The following is a 21,922-nucleotide window of genomic DNA, read 5'->3' on the forward strand; positions in this document are numbered from 1 at the left end:
TGTGTAAAACAGGAGTTTTACATCCCGTCCTTACCAAATTTGGACTCTAAATAGAGAAGCCAAAACTAAATAGGAGTTGCCTTAAAGATGCCAGCTTACTAGCTGGATAAATTAGACTACTCTAAATTATTAGTGATTAATTCTATAAAAAAAATATTAGTCATTAATTTTTTTTTTTTTTGCTATAGATACGATAGAATTTTAAGATATGATGTTTCATAGTAATTACCTTTTATCATCAAACTAAGCCATAAATTTGTTTTTAGTGTAGATGGAGTTAGAATTCCAAATTTCTAACAAAAGTCTTAATTTTTTTTATACAAGATAGAAATTTTTTCTACTATAGTATAATCTAAGTGTATATATGTGTGAAGCTTCCTCTTGGAGATTTGAACCTCGGCTCTTTCCATCCACACCCCACAAACATTTATACTTGTGGAGTGACATTCACACTAAGAGTGTGCAATGATAGCAAAAGCTTTAATCGGTTGCACTAACTGGAACGCGCAAATCATTAAAAATCTAAATAAACAGTAATCAACTGGGAGGAGACAGATAAATGCACTTATTTAACGTAAATTTCCAACAAGATTCTGAATCCGTAATGTCAAGACATCAAAGTACGAAGTAATGAATTTTTATCATCATGTGTGTATACATTCTATTATTTTCCTTATTTATAATCAAACAAATCTCAGTTTTCGTTTCTCAAAAAAAAAAAAAAAAAATCTTAGTTTTCCAGAGGCCCGTAGGATGAAGGCAATGGTTAATTTCTTTTCGATTTTCTCTTCTTTTTTTTTAATCTCTTGAAGAATAGGCGTAGCTTTTTTTTTTTTTTTTTCCTCCTTTTGTGAATACATATAAATATTTTTTTGAAGTTTCTTCATCGTATATTACTCCTTATGCATGCCTCATATTCATTTTCTTGCCTTTCCTTTCTTAATTCTTCAAGTTGCTATACTTTTCATTGATTTTCACCCTGATCCTCTTTGGCGACAGTCACAAGTGGTGCACATTGTGAAGCAACATGTCAGTGATGTAACCCAAATCAAAATATTAAATAAAAAAGAGATGCTACATCCACATTATTTTTACAACATTTTCATAATAAATCATAGGTGGTTAATTGTTATTGGTTCAAATTTGAACTTAACACTAAGATTACTTTTTTACCCTAATAATAATAACCAGTGACAACATACCACATAAGATTTGTTGTAAAAATATTGTGAAAATGTTGTGGACATATTATTTCTCTACATAAAAACATTGAATCACAACAAACTATATTGGAGACAAAAATGTTGTACACATTTATAAGATATCAACTTGTTCTTCACTTTACCATTTTAGGTAATTTATTATTTTTCGAATTAGTTGTTACTATTTTTCTGCTGCCCTAATGTGTAATTTCCTTCATAATTAGTGCTGCAATAATTTTTCTTTTCTTTTCCTTTTTGATAAATATATGAATATATGATTTTTGTTCTTCTGGGCTTTGATTTAGCCTGCAGGTGGCAAATATACATCGAGTCCCACAGTAATTTTATAGAAACGCGTACGTATGTCATACGAACTATTGTGTCTTAATCAATTTATCCAATGAACTATGTTAAAAAATTGTGCATGCAGATCTACATCTGCAATTGGGGCCACTTTTTTATTGTGACTGACCATAATCGAGCAACTTCACCTGTCATGCAACATACGTCGCAACCCAGATTGTTCCACAGCTAAAAAAGGTCTCATTGGTGGTGCTGCTTTAGCGTCCTTGGATGCATCTCTCTTTTGGCTAGTGTCAATTATGCTTGCACTGAATGCAAAAGAGGATTATTTCGATGATGATACAGAAGAGGTCCCTGTTAAGGGTGGCTATGACCACGCTATCACAATAGAAACTAACAAGATAGATGTCTTAGATGATACGGAAAACTTTAATGGTGAAAACCACCAGACAACTTAATTTTGGATGAAATCAGCCACTCTATCACAACTGAAGAGTGAAACTATCACACTTTTTTTTTTTTTGGACTGAAAGAGGTAGAAACTATCACACTTGAAAATAATGCATCAGTGGAATTCATAGATGATGCACAAGAAGATGTTATCAGTCGCGGTGGCACAACTGAAACAAACGCAAAAGAAGTTTTCTTGGGTGATACACAATGAATCTGTAAAGACTGAAAACGACCAAATTGTTACTGTCAACCAACCTGTGTCTGAGCCTAGTAGACCTGAGAATGTAGGAGAGACAAGAAGAAAAAGTTGGAAGAATTCTAGAATCAAATGAAGGACCTGAAGGGATAGAATTTCATGTAAAGTCACAAGAAGAAAATGTTGGAAGAATTCCAGAAACAAATATCCCATAAAGATAAATACTAGGATATCAGTATAGGATTCAAATGTATACTAATCATTCTGTAACTACTAAAGCTAACATAGTTATGTTTGAGGGAGCATTTCAATATGCAGAATGCAAATCAAACTAAACTCTCTGGAAAAATCACTGCTATAATAAATGCATGTCCTCCCATTCCTTCTTGCAAGCCAATATATAGTAGTTGCAAGAGTCATCAAGATTGCCCAATGCCATGAGAGCACATTCCACCTGATTGTCAGTTGATGGTTTCAAGTAAAAGTCACATTTGCAACAAATCTAAGCAGTCTAACTCACTGGCTTTATGAAAGAAAGTCCAAAACTTCAGCTGAAATTTTTTTACTACAAAGAGGCAAGTACTTTTAGCTGAAAAAAAGAAAAGAAAATGCAAGTCTCAAACTCTTCCCAAACCTTTATATAAAAAAAGAATTAAAAAAAATGAAAGAAAACATTCATCAAAGTATCCTTCACAGTAAAATATATATTAGAGCCCAAAAGAACTACAAACATCCAAGACAATTAAAACCCAAATACCTTAATCAAAACCAACCCAACCAAAATACCCAAGCCTAAATCATATATAATAATAAAATAAAATATGATATAAACCTTTACTGGTAGTGGCAAATTTTTTGGATATGGGTTCTCATTTAAACTCTTTTTTTTTTTTTTTCTAAGAAACTCTTCCTTATCTGTATATATCTAATTATGTTTTCCGGATAAGCAATAAGTAGTTCAAAACTTCATAGTTGTCATGCTTTTCATAAGAATAACCCACCAAATTGTTCAAATAGTTTTTCAAAGGCACAAACCATAACATTTAGTAGCTGGTGTACTAAACCTGTTAATGGTCCATATGGTGTGGGTTTATGGAAAAATATTCGTCAGGGATGGCGTTCTTTTTCTCGCTATATTCTATTTGATGTTGGGGATGGGTCAAGAGTGAAATTCTGGCAAGACCATTGGTGTGGTGAGACTTCCCTTGCAGTCTGTTATCCGGAATTGTATAGATTTTGCAGAGACAAGGAGGCTAGTGTGGCTGAGCTTATGAAGCTTGATAATGGAGTTCTCTTTTGGGATGTAAGTTTCTTTAGGGGTGTGCATGCTCGGGAATCAGAGGCATTGGCTGGTTTTATGGATACTATTTATGGTGCTTCGGTGAAAGGATTTGGTGAGGATAAGATGTGCTGGAAACTTGATAGAAAGAAGGGTTTTATGGTTAAAAATTATTATTGTCTCTTAGTGGGCTCCAATGATTGTTGCTTTCCTTGGAAGAGTATATGGAAACAGAAAATTCCTTCTCGTGTTGCTTTCTTTGTTTGGACTGCGGCTTTGGGGAAGTGCTTAACGATTGACAATTTACGAAAAAGGAAGATTTGGATTTTGGATTGGTGTTACATGTGCAAGTGCAATGGTGAATCAGTTGATCATCTTTTTCTCCATTGTCCGGTTGCAATGGATATGTGGGCAATGGTGTTTGGATTGTTTGGAGTTAGCTGGGTGATGCCACAATCTGTAGTGGGGCTATTAGCGTGTTGGCAAAGCAGGTTTGGTAGTCATCGAAATGGGCATATATGGATGACTATTCCACATTGCTTATTGTGGTGTCTTTGGAGAGAGAGAAATAGCAGGTGCTTTGAAGATAAGGAGAGATCAATTTCAGACTTGAAGCTATTTTTCTTTAGAACCCTTAGAGATTGGTTGACTGCTTTCCAGAACCAATCATTTTTATCATTTCTTGATTTCTTAGATTCTTGTAATTTTTGTTCTTGACTGTTTAACCCTTGTACACTCCCTGTGTACTAGGGTGTTACATTTTTGATATTAATAAACATCTTACTTATCAAAAAAAAAAAATTCTTTTATGATTTCTCAGGTTTCTTTCTAGACTGTTCAAACTACCAATCTATAGTAAAATAATTACTGCTTAAGCAACCAATAAAATAAATGTATCAATGCAAACTGCTTTCTCACCAAAGCATCTCTAATGATGCCAACACAAAGTGTGCAGAAAATTACGAAAGCAGTAAATGATTATAAACCAAAACACAAAACTCAAACAATATGATCCATACAGACTAAGAACTACAATAATTCTTTACATAGGAATGGTAAAGGTTGAGCATGAGAAAATAAATTCATAGCTATAAATAATTATTGATATAAACACATTCAGAACTTTGTTTAAAACTAATTCAGTCATAGGAAATTACAAGGCTACAGATATAACAAAAATGGGATGATGAAGCTCATTTGACAATCCCAACTCATTTTTACAAATCAAATAGAAGAAGCAAATAAGGAAGCAAACACTTACAGAAGGACCCAAAATCCTGTTTTGTTGTTGTTGTTGTTGTTGTCCATGCTATAACTCTCATTGCTGATTCTACACTTGTGCAATTCAAGTCTGGCAGCTTTTCAGCAGAAATTTCATGATGGAGATCTTGTCTACCAAATCCATTTTTAGGTGTCTAGAACTTTTCTCTACACCCACACACCAATCATTACGATTAAACTATCACTGTTAGCTCTGATGCAAACTGCAGATCACTGATTTTGTTGGTCCATGATTGTAAGAATTTACATATAAAATAAAAACTGAACTTCTAGCTTACTATTGTCATAAGGTAAGGCAGTATTTATAACATTTGAATTAATGTCAATATCAATCAATCGTTGTTATTAATAATGTCATAAATGATGACATGGTTTGTCTTTATAAAGGATGGAAGAACATAATTCTTTAGTATGCAGCTCCTAATCTACAATTGAAAATATTATCTGCAAAATAAGATCATTCTTATCTGATTAATATCACTATAGAAGGAAAAAAGAATAATTGTTTATAATATTTTGTTTTCTGCATCAAATAGGGAAATAAACACCAAACATCAAATTTATTTTAGAAAACAACAAAGCTCTCTTCATCAAATAGGGAAATTAACACCAAACAACAAATTTATTTTAGAAAACAGTAAAAGTAATGTGAAAAATGCTAAGGCCATTTATATATGTTATTAAAAAAATAAAAATAAAAACTCATATAAACAAAGGGGGAAAGGCTTACCTAACACCAATATGCAGGATTTGTTACAGAAAGAAGACTCTCATTGGAGTTCTCTTCGAGAAATCTTCTCTTAAGGTATTCTTTTACTTGATCTTCGAGATGCAGTATTCTTGTACTTGATCTTCGAGATGCAGAACTTGCATGAGGTTTATTTGAAGCAGCAACTGCAATAGCAAAATTTCAAAAATGTCTAAATGCTTATATAACTTAATAAGGATAACAATATGTTTAAATGCTTACATGCCAGATTGGCATAGCTTATTTTTCAGCTTTTGGAAAATGGGGTTATTTGAAAAGGTTGTTCCTAAAGAAAAAGTATTCTGAAAAGGTTACCACACAAGCACATGGCTTAATAATGATAGGGATATATCTAAGCATATCAGAAAGTGGTAGACCCTCTGACCTCATTGATCACTTGAATATCCAATATACATTATATGCTGCTCTCATTTAAATTCACACAATCACCATTGTAGCTTTCTTTGGCTGACTACAAAGGCATGAAACATTACTTTGATTTAGAATGATTTCATTCAAATTAAAAGATGATCTATATGCTAGCTTAGGGATGTGCAGTAGAATGAACAGAACAAATGAAGCAAGATGAGACGTGGCATACCTCATAGAGTTCATCTAATATAAGTATCAACTGGTGACCAAATAAGATTATTGAATTATCATCAACAAAATCATCCATCTTTGGGTTCCTAGGCACGTCCCTGATAAAAATGTTGAAATCCACATCTTTAATTTGAATACAAATAGAAATCTGAAAAGATTAAGATTAGAAGATTGCATTTTCCTTTGCCTATTCTGAGACTTAATAGAACAAATTAATTTCTACCACAAACCTTAACAATAAATGTAGAAAGTTTGCAAATTAATGTATATGTGATTTGATAGACCTACTACAAGGTATTCATTTAGTTTTCATGTTTTTGTTTCAAGTGCTAAGGAAGATGAGTTAAAAAAAGTGAAGCATGTGGTTCAGTATGGAGTTTCATCACATATTACTTGGCTGTAGAGACTTATTTTCTTCAATGAACCACTTTGACTCCAAGAAAAATTATGAAAAGACCAGGGTAGAAGTTCTAAAATTTTAAACCTCCCACTCATATCAAACGGATGCTCAGATCAATGACCACTACAATTTTGAATCTTACCCATTATAAATAACCTAAAATTTTCCTTTTTTTTTTTTAATAGGTAATCAGAGAACTGTTATTAATGAGTAAAAAATGAATAGTACAAGTTGTTCATGAAGATGAACAATAAGAAACAGATGAAACAAACAACAAAACAAAAGAGAGGGAAATCAGAAAGTTAATCTAAGGGAAAACATAAACTCTGAAAGAGACGAAAAGTCAATAAAACCCCAACAACAAGACCACTCAAAAAAACTATGCTGGCATAAAACCTTTAACTCATCCAACATCTTCTCCATGTCCTCAAAGGAGCGACGATTTCATTTCAACCAAACAATCCACATTAAGCACCCTGGAATCAAATTCCAAATATTCGAGTTATGCTTCCCAAGCCACTGATGCCAACAAGATAACAATCCTGCCACTGATCCTAGCATAACCCAATGAATACCAAAAACTTGAAGCATAAAAGTCCATAAGGTATGTGTAACAGGACAATGAAGAAGAAGATGGTCTACCGACTCCCTATCACAACAACACATACAACACCGATTTACCAAGGGGCGACCCCTAAGCATGAGATTATCCAACGTGAGAATCCGATCGTGAGTAGTTATCCACAAGAAGAAAGCCACTCGCTTAGGAATCTTTGGTTTCCAAACACTCTTCCAAGAAAACAAAAAATTCGGAGTACCCTGAATTGCTTGGTAATAAAATCGGGTGTCAAACTTACCATCACCTTTGAGCCGCCAACAAAGAGTATACCTCCTCTGCTCCCCTCTCTACCACTGCCTTTCAACCAGCCACCTCCTCCTTTCCCTGGATTCTTTCCATCACTGTTCCCATCATCTTTCGGTTTTTTTCATTTCACTCTATTTGTCCACCACATTCTTCTTCTCTGAACACCCCACCTCCATCTGACCTGCCTTTACAACCATCGTTATGGCCTAGACCAACCACTACAATATCACCCACACCTCTTCCTAACAAATTGCTGCCCCCTAACACAGATCTTAAACCTTCTCCTCAAGGCAAAGGGGGCAGTAAAGGATATTTTCGCATAAATTCCAAAACCTTTTCTTTCTCATTTGACTACGGGCGGGCTGATTCTTATGCTATTCACGAAAGTCGTCGGAATATTAAAAGTTCCATTTGGATGGGTCATAAGGGATTGGAATGGATTCTCTCATGTTTTGCCAATATTTGTGATTGGGTTCCAGGAAAGGATTATTTGTGCAAACGACATAGAGAAAATAATAAGTTTTTCAAATTTCGGGGAAGATCGAATAAGGCTGGTATATTTGTGGAGATAGCTGTGTATTATGATTGCTGGAGCTCGTCATGGTTGGGTTATGGTACCTGCGAGCTCAAACCGGTCTGGATGGTGCTTGTTTACAAAAGAATTGGATAGATTCCAATCAGGTTCAAACTTTGTTTGGGTGGAAGGGGGGAAATCTGATGAAGATGTTGGTGGCGGTCCAACAGACGGTGGTGGACAAAATGGGAAGAAATCTTTCAAAATCAGGAACCAGCGGAAGTTAAGGAATTTTGAAATTTCTAGAGCTATTTCGAGACATAATATGCTGAAGGGTGATACTGTCATTACAATTTCTTCTATAAATGGCAGACCCACGCGTAAGTTTACGTTTCAGTTGACTTCTACCAATTTGGCACTGAGGGTGTCTAAATTAGATGGGGGTAAACGAGTGGTAACTTGGATGAACCCCAATACTCCTCACAAGTCCATTAAAAGTGGGCCTGTTATGTTAAAAATCATATCTGGGCATGACAAAGCCCATTTAGCTTATCCAAGAGGTAAGGGCCAAAGGGAGGTTTCTTATCCTCTTGGTTTGGGCACTAGTTTGCTTTGTAATCAGAGTGAGATTGTGGTGGGCGAGAGCTCTAAGCCACAAATGGAGTTAACGGTGATATCGGTGATGCCTGAGGCTTCGACGGCAGGTATATCGCCGATATCCAGCCCCAATCAAGCTTCGGAGCTTCTCGCCTCCAACCCGACGAGAGTGTTAGGAGATCCAAAGACTGGAAAAGTCTCAGCGTCAAGGAGTAGCTCCACCGCGGTTGTTCTCTACTCCGTTAAGGCTGTTTCTTCTATGGGCACAGTCTTCAATGCCAAGGTAACTCGTGGACTAGACAATCGAGACTCTAGGTTCACCGGTGATATGGTGGTTAGCTCGGTGACGGTAGCGATTGAGGCTTCGATTCTGAAAGTTGTGTCGCTGATCCTTGGTCGGTATCCATGGGTGGTTCAAAATCGATTTTCTCCTCTCTCAGACCTGGGTAATGGGGTAGAAGATGAGTTTGTGGAAGGGGAAGATCATGAAAAAGAACAGAAGAGTAATCACCATGATGATACGACGCTACAAAGGTCAGTGGATTCTGTTGGGGGATTTCAGGTGACGGAGTTCGGGCCACTTCGAACTGGGTGTCCCAAATGATGAAAATTTTTTGTAACATGGTGGGTTTCCCTATCGTGAAACACGAAGCTCAATGTTTGGCTCTGTTTCGCCTTTTGGAGCAAGAGTGTCTCAAGGTGATTGATGATGGGGTGCCCAAGCGACCTGCAAATTCAGGGTCACGAGGTCTTAGGGAGCTTAAGGGGCTTATCTCTAATGGTAATTATGATGGTGTCTCTTCTAGGAGTAGGAGCAGAGTTTCTTCGACTGCTGTGGGGGTTGTTGGTAGTTATAAATGACTCTGCGACTACTTTCTTGGAATGTAAGGGAGCTTAACAATCCCCAGAAAAGAGAGGTTTGTAAGAATCTTTCAAAAGAATGGAAGTGTGATATTGTATGTTTTCAAGAAACGAAAGTATCTTCTACTAATGTTGCTTTTGTTCAGAGTTTATGGGGTAGTCCTTTCATTGATTGGGCTGTTTTGGATGTTGTACAGACTTCGAGAGCGGTCTTGCTGATTTGGGATAAGAGGGTTTTTGAAAAATTGGATGTAATTGCTGGACAGTTTTCTGTTAGTGTCTTATTGAGAGGAGTGGTGGATGATTTTGTTTGGGCTTGTACAGGTGTGTATGGCCCCAATGTTGATGAACAGCGGGCTACTTTATGGGAGGAGTTGTCACAGGTGCGTGCCAGATGGCCCATGGCATCGTGCTTAGTAGGTGATTTCAATATCATTAGGTACCTAAGTGAAAGGCTTGGCTGTGAGTCATTTAGCCCTGCTATGTTTGCATTCTCAGACTTTCTATAGAGTAATTCTTTAGTTGATTTACCTTTAGAGGGGGCTTCCTTCACTTGGTTTAGAGATTCTGGTCATCTCTCTATGTCAAGAATTGACAGGGCTTTGGTTTCTCTAGATTGGGAGGAACATTTTGAGAATGTTTCCCGAAGGGTGCTTCCTTGTGTTATTTCAGACCACTGTCCACTTTTGTTGGAAGCTGGTGCTGTTCGACATGGTCGTAGTGCCTTTAAATTTGAAAATATATGGTTGAAAATTGAGGATTTCGTTGATAGAGTTCAGCAATGGTGGAATGGGTACAGTTTTGTGGGTTTACCAGGTTTTATTTTGGCTCAAAAATGGCTTTGAAAGTAGATTTAAAAAAATGGAACAGGGAGGAGTTTGGTGACTTGGCTTTTAAAAAGAAAAATTGGTTGACTTTATGGGTTTAGATGCAAGAGAGGAGTTGCTGAACTTATGGGTTTAGATGCAAGAGAGGTGTTGCTGGGTCTATCGAATGAGGAACAGATTCGTTGTATTCAACTCAAAGGAGACATAGAACAGTTGGCTCTCCTTGAGGAAATTTCCTAGAGACAAAAATCTCGGGCTTTGTATGTGAAGGAGGGAGATAATAATACTCGTTTCTTTCATAGATTAGCAAACTCACATAGAAATTCTAATCATATTAAGAGGATCAAGGTGGATGGTGTTCTTTATAAGGATGAGTCGGATGTGCGCTCTCAGTTAGTTCTCTTCTATCAGGGGCTGTATGAGGAAACTGAATTGGGGCGCCCTGCTATGGATGGCTATCAAAAAAAAAAAAAAAAAAAAGCCTAAAATTTACACATGCAAAAATGTTGCTTTATTATTAGGGGGGAAAAATTAGAGTCAAAGATTATCTGCATAGATAGTGTCTCAAACCCAAAATCAAACTTCAACCTTAATTATGTTTACAGCATACCAAGCATGTTTTAAATGTAAGTTTGCATTTGACAAAATTCAAGTAGCTAAAGACATTCATAAAACTAACATCTTGTTATATTATAAGTGTTTCCAATCGTCTTATAAAAAAAAGTTTTTCTAGTCACATTTCTTTAATAATATGCAATCATAATTAAGTTTATGACAATTCCATATTGTGTTTGACTATTAGGTCTATCAAGAGGAGTGGGATTTTTTGGTCTAACAATTCATCATGAAACAAACTCCGTAGAACTGAAGCCAAAATTTGTGTAAAAAAAGTCATTCCAATTTCCCATAAACTTAAAGTAGAGGAAATGGATTTGAACATCAAATATTGTTCTACTTGCAGAATCCTCACTCTACTTTAATGGTAATATTTTTTTTTTTTGATAAGTAACGACAAAATTTTATTAAAAAATGAAGAAATAGCCAACCCGAGTACATTGGGAATGTACTATGGGGGCATAAGTCAAAAACCAAGATTACAACGATCAAGTAAAACAGGAATGGAAGAACAAGAAAAATGACAAAGAACCACACTCCAATCTAGGAGAGTGTGTAAGAAAGAAGACTTAATCTCTAGAATAGAGCTTTCACAGCCCTCAAAGCATCTCGCATTCCTTTCGCGCCAAACACACCATAACACGCAATGAGGCACCATTCTCCACAGCTCTATATTTCTATGTCTTTCAAACTTACCTTGCCACGACTCAAACAACTCAATAACCTTTTGTGGCATAACCCACTGAATTCCAAACAAGCAAAACACCAAAGACAAAAGCTCAAAATCAATTGGGCAATGAAGAATCATATGATACACAGACTCACCAAAATTCTTACACATATAGCACCAATTAAGAACAATCACACGTCGTTTACGAAGATTGTCCGTTGTTAAAATCTTACCCAAAGAAGCGTACCACGAAAAGAAAGCTACCCTTGGAGGAACCTTCGATTTCCAAATCAACTTCCAAGGGAAGGATAAGATGCGCGAGGGAAGAAGGAAAGATAGAATCCTCTAACCTCAAACCTCTATTCCTTGCCGGCTTCCAACACAACCGATCCGTACCCAATCCCCTTACCGACGAAGAGTAAACCATATCCATGAAACAATCAAAGGATTCTTGTTCCCAATCTTGTGGAGGACGACGAAATTTAGCATCCCAATGAATCCTCCCACTCGTACCAACACATAATCTCCGCTTACCGAAGAATCCTTTGTTCTACAAATACAATAGAGCTCCGGAAAGCCTCTTGGAGAGTACGATCTCCGCACCATACATGCTTCCAAAACTTCACTCTAGTACCATCCCCTACCTCATACCGAATTAGTTTAGAAAACTCATCCAACCACTCCTAATATGTCTCCACAAACTAACGCCATAAGCACCGGTCACCTTTTTTGTGCACCAACCACCCCAATCATTCCCATATTTCACTTCTATGACCCTCCTCCAAAGAGCACCTCGGTCTCCAATCCATACCTCCACAACCATTTCCCTAACAAGGCAGCATTAAAAACTCCTCAAACTTCTAATACCCAACCCTCCAACCTCGCATCGGTTTACAAACTCGAGCCCAACCGACCAAGTGTAATTTAGGGTCACCATTAATACCACTCCACAAAAAATCTCGTTGTATCTTCTCCGTACGATTTGCCACCTTCCTGTATAGGCGAAGGGAAAGAAAATATGTAGGTAAGGAGGAGAGGGTACTTTTAATAAGAGTTACCTTTTCCCCCTTAGATAGATACAACCTCTTCCACCCCCGCTAATCTCCTTTCCATCTTCTCCAAAATAGGGTTCCAAATTGACAATTCCTTAAACTTAGCTCCTAATGGGAGCCCCAAGTATCTCAAAGGAAGAGAGGATTGCCTACAACCCAACATCCCCACCAAAACATCCAAATTGTCGACCACCCCTATGTGGACCAACTCGCATTTCCCCAAATTAATCCTTAAACCTGAGACCTCCTCAAATCTAGCTAGGATTGCTCTCAAACACGCTATATGCGTAGGATCAGCATCACAAAAAATAAGAGTGTCATCAGCAAACAAAAGATGAGACACCATCACCGAGTTACCAACCGTATTACCTACGTAGAAGCCCTGAAATTGGACTACCGTAGTGTACCCACTTCCAACATACGACTCAAACCCTCCATAACAATATCAAATAGCAACCGAGACAAGTGGGTCCCCTTGCCGAATCCCCCTAGTACTACCAAAAATCAAGGACTACCATTGATCGTAACGGAGAATTTAACAAGAGCGATGCAACACTTTATCCATTTCCTCCATTTCTCCGAAAACCCACATCGCCGAAGCATATACAAGAAGAAACCCCAACTCACGTGGTCATATGCCTTCTCCACATCCAACTTACACAACACTCCTGGAACACCTGACTTCAATCTACTATCAATACATTCTGAAGCAATCAAAAAGGAGTCCAATATCTGTCTACCTTGCACAAATGCATTCTGGGAATTAGAGATAAGCCCATGTGCCACCCTTCTAAGCCGATTGGCCAACACTTTAGAAATAATCTTGTAAATCCCACCAACTAAGCTAATAGGGCGAAAATCCTTAATCTCCACAGCATCCACCTTTTTGGGAATAAGAACAAGGAAAGAAGCGTTCAGGCTCTTCTCAAACACAGCCTGAGTATGAAAATTATGGAACACTGCCATAATTTCAGCTTTCAAAATACACCAGCAAGACTGAAAGAATGCCATGGAAAAACCATCCGGTCCAGGAGCCTTATCACCCTTAAAATCACTAATCACCCCAAACACCTCTTCCTCATCAAATGGCCTATCTAGCCAAAGTGCATCCTCCTCCGAGATACAAGAGAACTCCACATCATCTAATAAAGGTCTCTCGAGCTACGTCAAAGATATAGCTGCCTATAAAAATGAGAAATACCACGTGCTATAGCCTCACGATCTGAAGACAATTCTCCATCCACCATGAGCCTATCAATGGAATTAACTCTTCTGTGAGAATTAGCTATACGATGAAAGAATTTGGTATTCCTGTCACCTTCTCTAATACAAAGGACTTTAGACTTCTGCCTCCAACATATTTCCTCCATCAAAGTAACCTTTTCTAATTCACCCCGAACTCTCTCCAACTCCAGCCTTTCCTCCACAACTAAAGCTCGACTATCCTCAATCATCTCTAAATCATTAAGCTCTTGCCACAATTTTCTCACCCGATCCTCAACATTTCCAAAATCCTCCACATTCCATTTCTTCAAATCAATTTTCAACAACCTTCGCCATTAGTGGCCAACACAAAACTCGAGCTCCTGACATTATAAGATTCCCACCAACCGCGCACCCTCTCCACGAATCCCTCCTCTTTAAGCCACATATTCTCAAATCGAAACGGCTCCTACCTCTCCGAAAAGAACCACCCTCAAGAACAATCGTGAAGTGATCGGATAACAACCTAGGCAAGCGTTGTTGAGATACCTGCATGGAAATTTATCATCCCAATCCGCGTAAAAAACAAAACCCGTCCAGCCTAGCCTTCGAAGCAACTTCACAAGCATTAGACCAAGTGAAAGATCCCCCTTGAAGCGGAATATCCATGAGGCCTTGCTCAGAAATAAAATAGGAAAATTCCCGCATAGCAGCAGTAAAAGAGGTTACACCAGAACGCTCAGAAGGAAACCTTACCACATTAAAGTCCCCCCCACACACCATGGGACATTCCACCAACTGCTTCAAACCACATAATTCTTCCCACAAGAACCTTCTTTCACTCACGTAGTTAGGACCATAAATGCCGTAAAATGCCCAAACAAATTGATCCGTCACACATGTAAATCTACAAGAGATCGAAAATCGCCCCACGCCTTTCCTCCTCTTTAGCTACAACCCGTGTATCCCACATCGCAACACCCCCGAAGCTCCACAAGAGCCTAGATAAGACCAATCGACATGTGGCCCCCTCCACAAGCTATGAATCACGCCTAGTTATCACTCCATTTTAGTTTCTTGAAGGCAAATAACATCCGGCTTCCATCTCCGACCAAATTTCTAACCCGAAGCCTTTTATCCCGATCATTCAACCCTCTAACATTCCAAGAAATAATCTTCAAATTCATTGATAAACCACCACAAACCCTCTCCCATCGACATTCCTCCGTTTCGTGGAACCAACCTCGCATTCATAGAAGTCAATAAATTCTTCAACTCCCGCCGCCCTTCGCCCGACTCTCGCCATGTTTCATTTGATCATTTACCGCCTTAAGCTTTTTATCCTTTTTCTTGGCCTCTATAGCCGCAACAAACCCGTAATCTGCTCCTCAAAACCTTCCAACGAAGTGCCCACTGATTTTCTAAAAGCCTTAATCCGATTTGTTACCCATTGTGATAAATTATCACCATCAATCGACTCCATACACCCAACCCCGGCCACACTACACTCCGGGCCCAAGGGAACTTCGTGGCCGCTGGTACCACAACTAAAGGCTTGCCACTACACTCCCAATTCATCGACCTCTCTTAAAATCCCCTGCCTCCTCCTCCGCCTCCTTTACAATAGACCAAGAATCAACTAACCCATCACAGTCCTCTGCCCAACTAACCATCTGACCGTCATTGAAAAAAGAATCATTACCTGTTACTGTCTCTATATCAGTGGATGAGCCCTCCGACACACTTTCTGGAGAACGATATATAGATAACGGGAGCACTACTTGTCGACCATCCCGCAATTGGAGCATCCACTCTTTGGAATTACCCCAAGATTTTTCTAAATCACTGACCCAAGATTTTTCTAAATCCCCAAGATTTTTCCATATGTGCAAGCATAAAATCATACCTAGATATGCAAAATTTTTCCATCTCGATCAATGGATCATTTTCTTTCTTTTTTTAAGAAGATACAGCGGATCATTTAAAACTTGATATGCTTCACCTAATACTACAAACATAAAAAATAATGAATGAACTTGCATAAATATAAAGAATAAAAGGCATGGTTTATCATTGTCAACTAAGTTCTAAGGGAAAAAGTACTGAGAAAGGGGCAAATTTTTTTTTTTTTTTCTAATTCATTTAAAATGAGGTATGTGCGTAGGAAAATCAACGAAGAGAGATTATGTTTTGCTCACTATAATAATTTCACACAGCAATAGATAACAGATGACAAAGTAAAACACCTTGCATCAAACAACTGAACTTATAATTCTACTTTAAATGTCGTCTAAATTTTTAAGCAAATTTAGTATAATTTATGCCAAGGGCCATTCATCTCTTGAAGAATACATGAAATTAAAACCCATAATAAGAAAATGAAAATAAGAAACTTTATATCCAACTAAACTGAAAATCCTCAAAGAATACAAAATTAAAACCCATAGGAAAAATATCAAAATTCTAGGGAATACCTCCATAAATTTTTCTTTGCCTTTTGGTTTCTTAAACTGCTTCAACATTAATGTTGGCAATGGAAAAGAATATTGAATACACCAGATTATGCAATTCCACAAAAACCAATTCTAAACAGAATAGAAGAAGAAGATTAAGAAAGAAAATCTCAAGCACATAGGTAAAGAGAAACTGCCTAAACTTTAATAAATATATATATATTTATATATATATATATATATATATATATGTTTTAAAAGAAAGGAAAGAAACAATGGTAATTTATGAATAGCATACTTACATGGTTATGAACTCTTATTGCAGAAAAGAATCAGTAAAACTGAAAGAACAAATAAAAAAAGTCAATTTTACAAACAGATGAATACAGTAAGGAGATATATCTAGGTTTGATTGAATTGTAGGGTCTTACCCATAGTAATTCCACTCTCTAACGGTGGCTGTAGGCTGGTGGAGACAGCCCTTTGTTCTGTCTCTCCACGCTTTACAAAACCCAACCCTAATAACAACTCAGGTGGTAGTATTTCAACTTCTAGGGTACTTCCTTTACTTCAACCAAAAAAACGGAGAGGAAAAAGGGTTAGGAATCAAAATCCCGAAATTGACAGCAAACCTAATTATGGACAATAGGAAAAGGAATTAGTCATAGATTAATTAAAAATTACCAATAGAGAATGGTTTGATACTGAGGTTGGGTCAGAGATGGCAGAAATGGTCAAGCCCTTGCAAGGTATTTGTGTTGGGTCTGCGTATGAGAGTGACAGTGGGAAGAAAGACGGATAAGAGAGGGGATAGGTTATGCGCAGCGTATGAATAAATGCAAATCATGAAAGGTTGGTTTTAAAATGAAAATGTAAAAAAAAAATAAAAAAAAATAAAAATAAAAAAAAAAAAAGGGAAAATACTATTGCACGATTGTGTGTGTGAGATAAACTAATAACCATTGCTCTAATCAAAATACAATCAAAAACTACAAATAAATAACTGAACATTCACACTAGAGTTTTGAAAAAATTTGGCTAAATATTTGTTTGAATCTTTGAGAGAGATTAAGAATGTTATCTTTAAAGAAGTTTTTTATAAGCCAAAGATTAAAAAGGATCAATTGAACCACAAATATCAAATAAAAGGGAACAATGAGAGACATAGATATCAAAAACTCAATGATCAATAAACTATGAATTACTCAAAAACTCCTCATAAAATAATGAGGAAGAAGTTACTTTCCCACCAACAATGAAAACCTAACAGGAACTCAATATGCCACATAAAAAAAATAAAAAATAAAAAAGAATCTTTATAGCTATCAATGATGAAACAAAATAATAACAGAGCAAAACCACAACAGCATTAAAACATTTTGTGTGCCTAATACATTATTCAGGATAGTCAGCTTCATCTGCATCCTTCTTGGTATGCAGAAATTCCCATTCTCACAAGTGGGCAAATATGGCCTTAGCTTCTTCAACAGCTGGTGTTTTTGTTGATGAACTTTTTGAACCAATCTGCTGAGTATTAATAACCACACTTGAATCACCCTAAAAATATTCCTCCAAATTACCGCTTCCAAGGAAAATTGGTTAAAATTTTAACTAAACCATTACCCCACCATAATTCACAAAAACAAAGACTCAATTAAAATTAGAAGAGAAAGTTTCGTGTACCTAGCATAGGTCTTCTCAGCTGCCTCTTGCTTTGCACATCCTTCTCAAATCACGCTCTAACTTAAAACACCGAAGCAATCCCAATCAAAACCAAAATATTACCCATTGAAAACTTGTAAAAGACAAACTTCGCACACATACATACACATATACATAGAGAAGGAGAGAGATTTTGTAGTCAGAATTGAAAGGAGTGGTGCATAGGTCTGAAATAGGTGGACAACTTACGTGCAAAATACTGCTAATTTTGTTGGGATTTTGTTGGCAGGAAGAGAAGTTACAGAGAAGGCAGACTACAATAGGTTTGAGGAAAAGATGAAAGAGAACAGAGACTTGCAAGAGGTAAAGAAGAAGGGTTTATTGGGAGGAAGCAAAATTACAAAACCTGAACCTAAAATTAATTACATTATGAATGTAGAGAACTAGATTAATTGAGAATAACCTAGAGAGATGTCAAGGACAGGTCAGAGATCAAGAACAATGGCAACCATGTTTGTCTCTTTTCCTCTATATTTTTCTTAATTGATTCCCTGGAAATTCTGCAGACTACCAGCAAAATTGTTCCCTCAATATGAGCTGTTATTTGAGTAAGAGTCAACTGAAGAATTATCTTAAACATACTAAACAATTAGAAAGCATCAAACACACCAAATTTTAATCAACTCATCATAATTTTTCTTTTCTTTCTCAACTAAGAGTCATATCAACAACTAAGTTTGCTTTCATAGCATCCAATGCATTCTTAATATTCTTAATTAATTTTATTTGTAGGTATTGATCAGAATATATGGGGTAGACTCCAAATATAAGAATGATAGAGCAAACCTACTAAATGGTTGATTTGCACTGGTGTAAAAAAATCAAGTTTTTAAGAATTAGCCCACATAATAACAATTTTAGTCAACCAAAAATCACAGCTTTAATTAACAAAACAAAAAAGGCACATGAAGCCAAATAAAAAATCACAAAATTTAGACCAAAAAATAAGAAAAAACCTAAAAACATAAACCATTGTCTCATAATGTTAACTCTAAATATTAGTAGAACTTTTTTTTTACGACTATTACTATAATGTATGTAATTCGTAAAACCTAACAAAATCCACATGACTATTGTTTCTTCTTACAAAAACCATAATCTTATCGTATTTTGTGACGTTTTCCTCTTACTAAGGCATATTCAGAAACAATAAAAACTTAAAAAGGGAGAAGGCAATGAAGATTCAGGTTCAAACAAATCTGACCTGAGGTATATCTAAGGCATAGGAAGATCGCTATTTCATGCAATTCGTGCAAATCTGACCATTTGAAAAAACTTACCATTATAATAGAGCATTCTTCTGCATCCCTCTGCTTTTCTAGTTAAATCAATAGACTCAATCTCTATTTCATGCAATTCAGCCTCAACATTGCAAGTAAAGGTGTTGCCCACCCTAAGAAGATATTTCTGCAGGAGCAAGGGAATCGATTGAGATAGACGGTTCAATTGCACACATCCACACATACTACCATCTCTGCATATTTGTAAATGCGATTTGCAGATATATAAATGTTCAACTTGTAGTATATTTACAACTATTCTGCATTTTAATCTTTCTCAACAAAATATAAAAGCAAGTGATGGTTCAATATTAATGGTTTGAAAGTATATTTACGTTTTTAGTGGGCTAACAATAAAAAAGTAGATAACAGAAATAACATGTCACATACCGATCTCTAGCATGACGCTCCAGTAGCGAAGCTTCTTGAATGGCAAATTGTCCACTTTGTAATGGATCAAATTCTGGCTTTGCAAACTAACTCACAATTCAACCAACCTGTAAAAACAACTATAATACAAAACTCACAACCCAAATCCAATACCCAAAAGTTTGATTTTTAGGGACCGTGAGAAGTGCTATAGCAATGAAGAGAGACAAATCTAAATTAGACAAAAGAAAGAGTGGGGAGGAAGTGTTTTATCAACTATGAATTATATTAACAAACAAACGCAATCTAATTTACAAATTTTTTGGGTGCATATCGCACTCTAGAAACCAATAATACTCAAACTAAAAGTCAATTGACAACAGTTAATAAATTAAAAAATTGAAACTAAAACTAAACTGAATAAAAGTTAAAACAATTTACAAATATCTAATGCGTTGAACCTGTCGTGTTGTTCTAGCCTTGCAATTGCCATTATTTTTTTTTCCAAACAGAGGGAAATGCACTGAATAATTGAATTATCAAAAACCACTCTACCTCATTTAACCCTGCTAATTATTCAAAATAAAAGCACCCCCAAACGTGACCCTAAATCAAAATCAAGCCAATTGAAATGCTGAAAGCCTAAATCATATTTAACAGGCAAGTAAAACAAAAGAAAAACAAAACAAAACAAAAACAAAATCGGAAACTTTACCAGCAAAGCTTTTGGAGAAAGACCGGTCTGATCACGGCAAACATGTTCTTGACGTCAAAATGTAAGGCAGTGACTTCGAAAAGACGGTAGTAGGACGCTATACAATGGGAGGAAGTAGGCCTAATGGTGAACTACAATCCAAAGAGCAAAGAGGAAAGCTCTTTGTGAGAAGTCGGCCTGATTTTAAGGGACCTAAGAAGACATAGATACACCAGTTCAACAAAAATGAGCTAAGATAGTGCTATGATTAGCAGACTTGATCACTTTCATTAGCCATTACCAACAAAATATTGGGCAAGTTAACATGATTACAAAACTTTTGTAAAAAACCATACTGACCAATCAAAAATTTCATTACACTTCTAATACTTGTTTGGGCAAGAAAATAAACACATAAAGAGGAAAACCAAGGTTTAAATCCTCCTATCATTGGCCTTCTCAACCAAAATTCCCAAAAAAGAAACAGTACTCATGGCAGTTTCATACCCCTTAAACACTTCTACCTTCTGCATAACATTGATTTTGTTTTTTTTTTTTTTGCTACTAAGCATGGTGCTCAAAAACATTCAAAAACTACAACATCGCCGTAAAAATGAACTGCAAGCAGTAGGAAGGGGCAATCACAAATTTAAAAATAGTTGATTTCTAAGGACCATGCTATCAACAACTTATCAAGCTTAGCTTTTCTTCCAATTAAACACTAACAATCTATTATTAACCCAATAAGTAAGCATTTCATGCACATACTAATTTGATTTCAAAAAAAGTTCTAGAGAATTACTACAATAAGTAAACCATTTAGCAAGATATTCCACATAATATAATTTTTCAAGGCATTTTATCAAACACACATCATGCATTATTGTTGCAACCATTGCTGCCTATAATCTTATGAAAGAACTACCCACAAATACATTCAACTCAAAACCCAGCAACTAAATCCCTTGATAGACTAAGTTCTCCAAACTCTTTAACAATACCCAACTCTGAAATTTTCCTAGAAACAGCGTTAGCTCAGCTCATCTCTTCCCATATTCTAATCACAAGTGAATCAGCGCCCACTTCATGATTATGTCCTAAGTTATGCATGTTTCATATATGATTCCCTAAGTGAGCGCACACACTTACATGCATCATATTGCACATCAATAGCTATAAACAAATTTCTCTTCATTGGCGGTGAGGACACAGTCGCAATATAAGGAGAGGAGAGGAAGGAAGTGAGAATTGGTGAGAGACGTTTGTGGGTCAAAGTGATGACTGAAGGGAGTAACAGGGGAGGGTTGGTGGAAACGATGGAGACTAGATAAATATTGGGGATCCAAGGTTGAGAAAAGGAGAAAAAAAATGTTATTGAGAGAGAGTCAAATAACATGAGAGAGGCTTTTATCAAAAATATATATATAAATGAATGTTGCGACGCTAATGCAAAGAGCCAAAGCCAGCCCTCCTAGAAAAACAGTAATAATTAAAACCATCCCTCAAACAATAATTTATGGCTGTAGTTATTAAAATTTGTCAAATAATTTTACATATAGTAAAAAATTAATTAAATAAATTTAGATATTAAAACTTTTGAAGGGCTAAAAAATTATAAAATTCACTTCCTTGTAGATTATTGAAATAAAACAAAATATATATACAACTATAAGAGAAAAATTGATTACTTTCAAAAGAATAATTTATGGTATGATCATTGAAATCTATCAAACAT

The 21,922-nt window shown here is 36.3% G+C and overlaps 1 long non-coding RNA gene across 11 annotated transcripts; it reads right to left on the bottom strand.

Annotated features, from left to right (window-relative positions):
• Positions 1-4,137: 4,137 nt before the first annotated feature.
• Positions 4,138-21,568, bottom strand: LOC142614700 (uncharacterized). Of its 11 annotated transcripts, none has more exons than XR_012840507.1 (12): positions 21,337-21,568; positions 20,209-20,400; positions 19,515-19,621; positions 19,125-19,251; positions 17,806-17,865; positions 16,807-16,886; positions 16,554-16,690; positions 16,425-16,463; positions 16,144-16,254; positions 6,064-6,163; positions 5,445-5,608; positions 4,138-4,861 (listed from the first exon to the last, which is right to left on the bottom strand). It is a non-coding gene; the product is annotated as an uncharacterized LOC142614700 (long non-coding RNA). The 11 variants fall into 11 exon arrangements; XR_012840506.1 differs by having other exon boundaries at positions 4,138-5,158; XR_012840511.1 differs by lacking the exon at positions 16,144-16,254 and having other exon boundaries at positions 4,138-5,158; positions 20,209-20,339.
• Positions 21,569-21,922: the final 354 nt, after the last annotated feature.

Source organism: Castanea sativa, chromosome 11 (genome assembly GCF_040712315.1).
Source record: "Castanea sativa cultivar Marrone di Chiusa Pesio chromosome 11, ASM4071231v1".
NCBI lineage: Eukaryota > Viridiplantae > Streptophyta > Magnoliopsida > Fagales > Fagaceae > Castanea > Castanea sativa.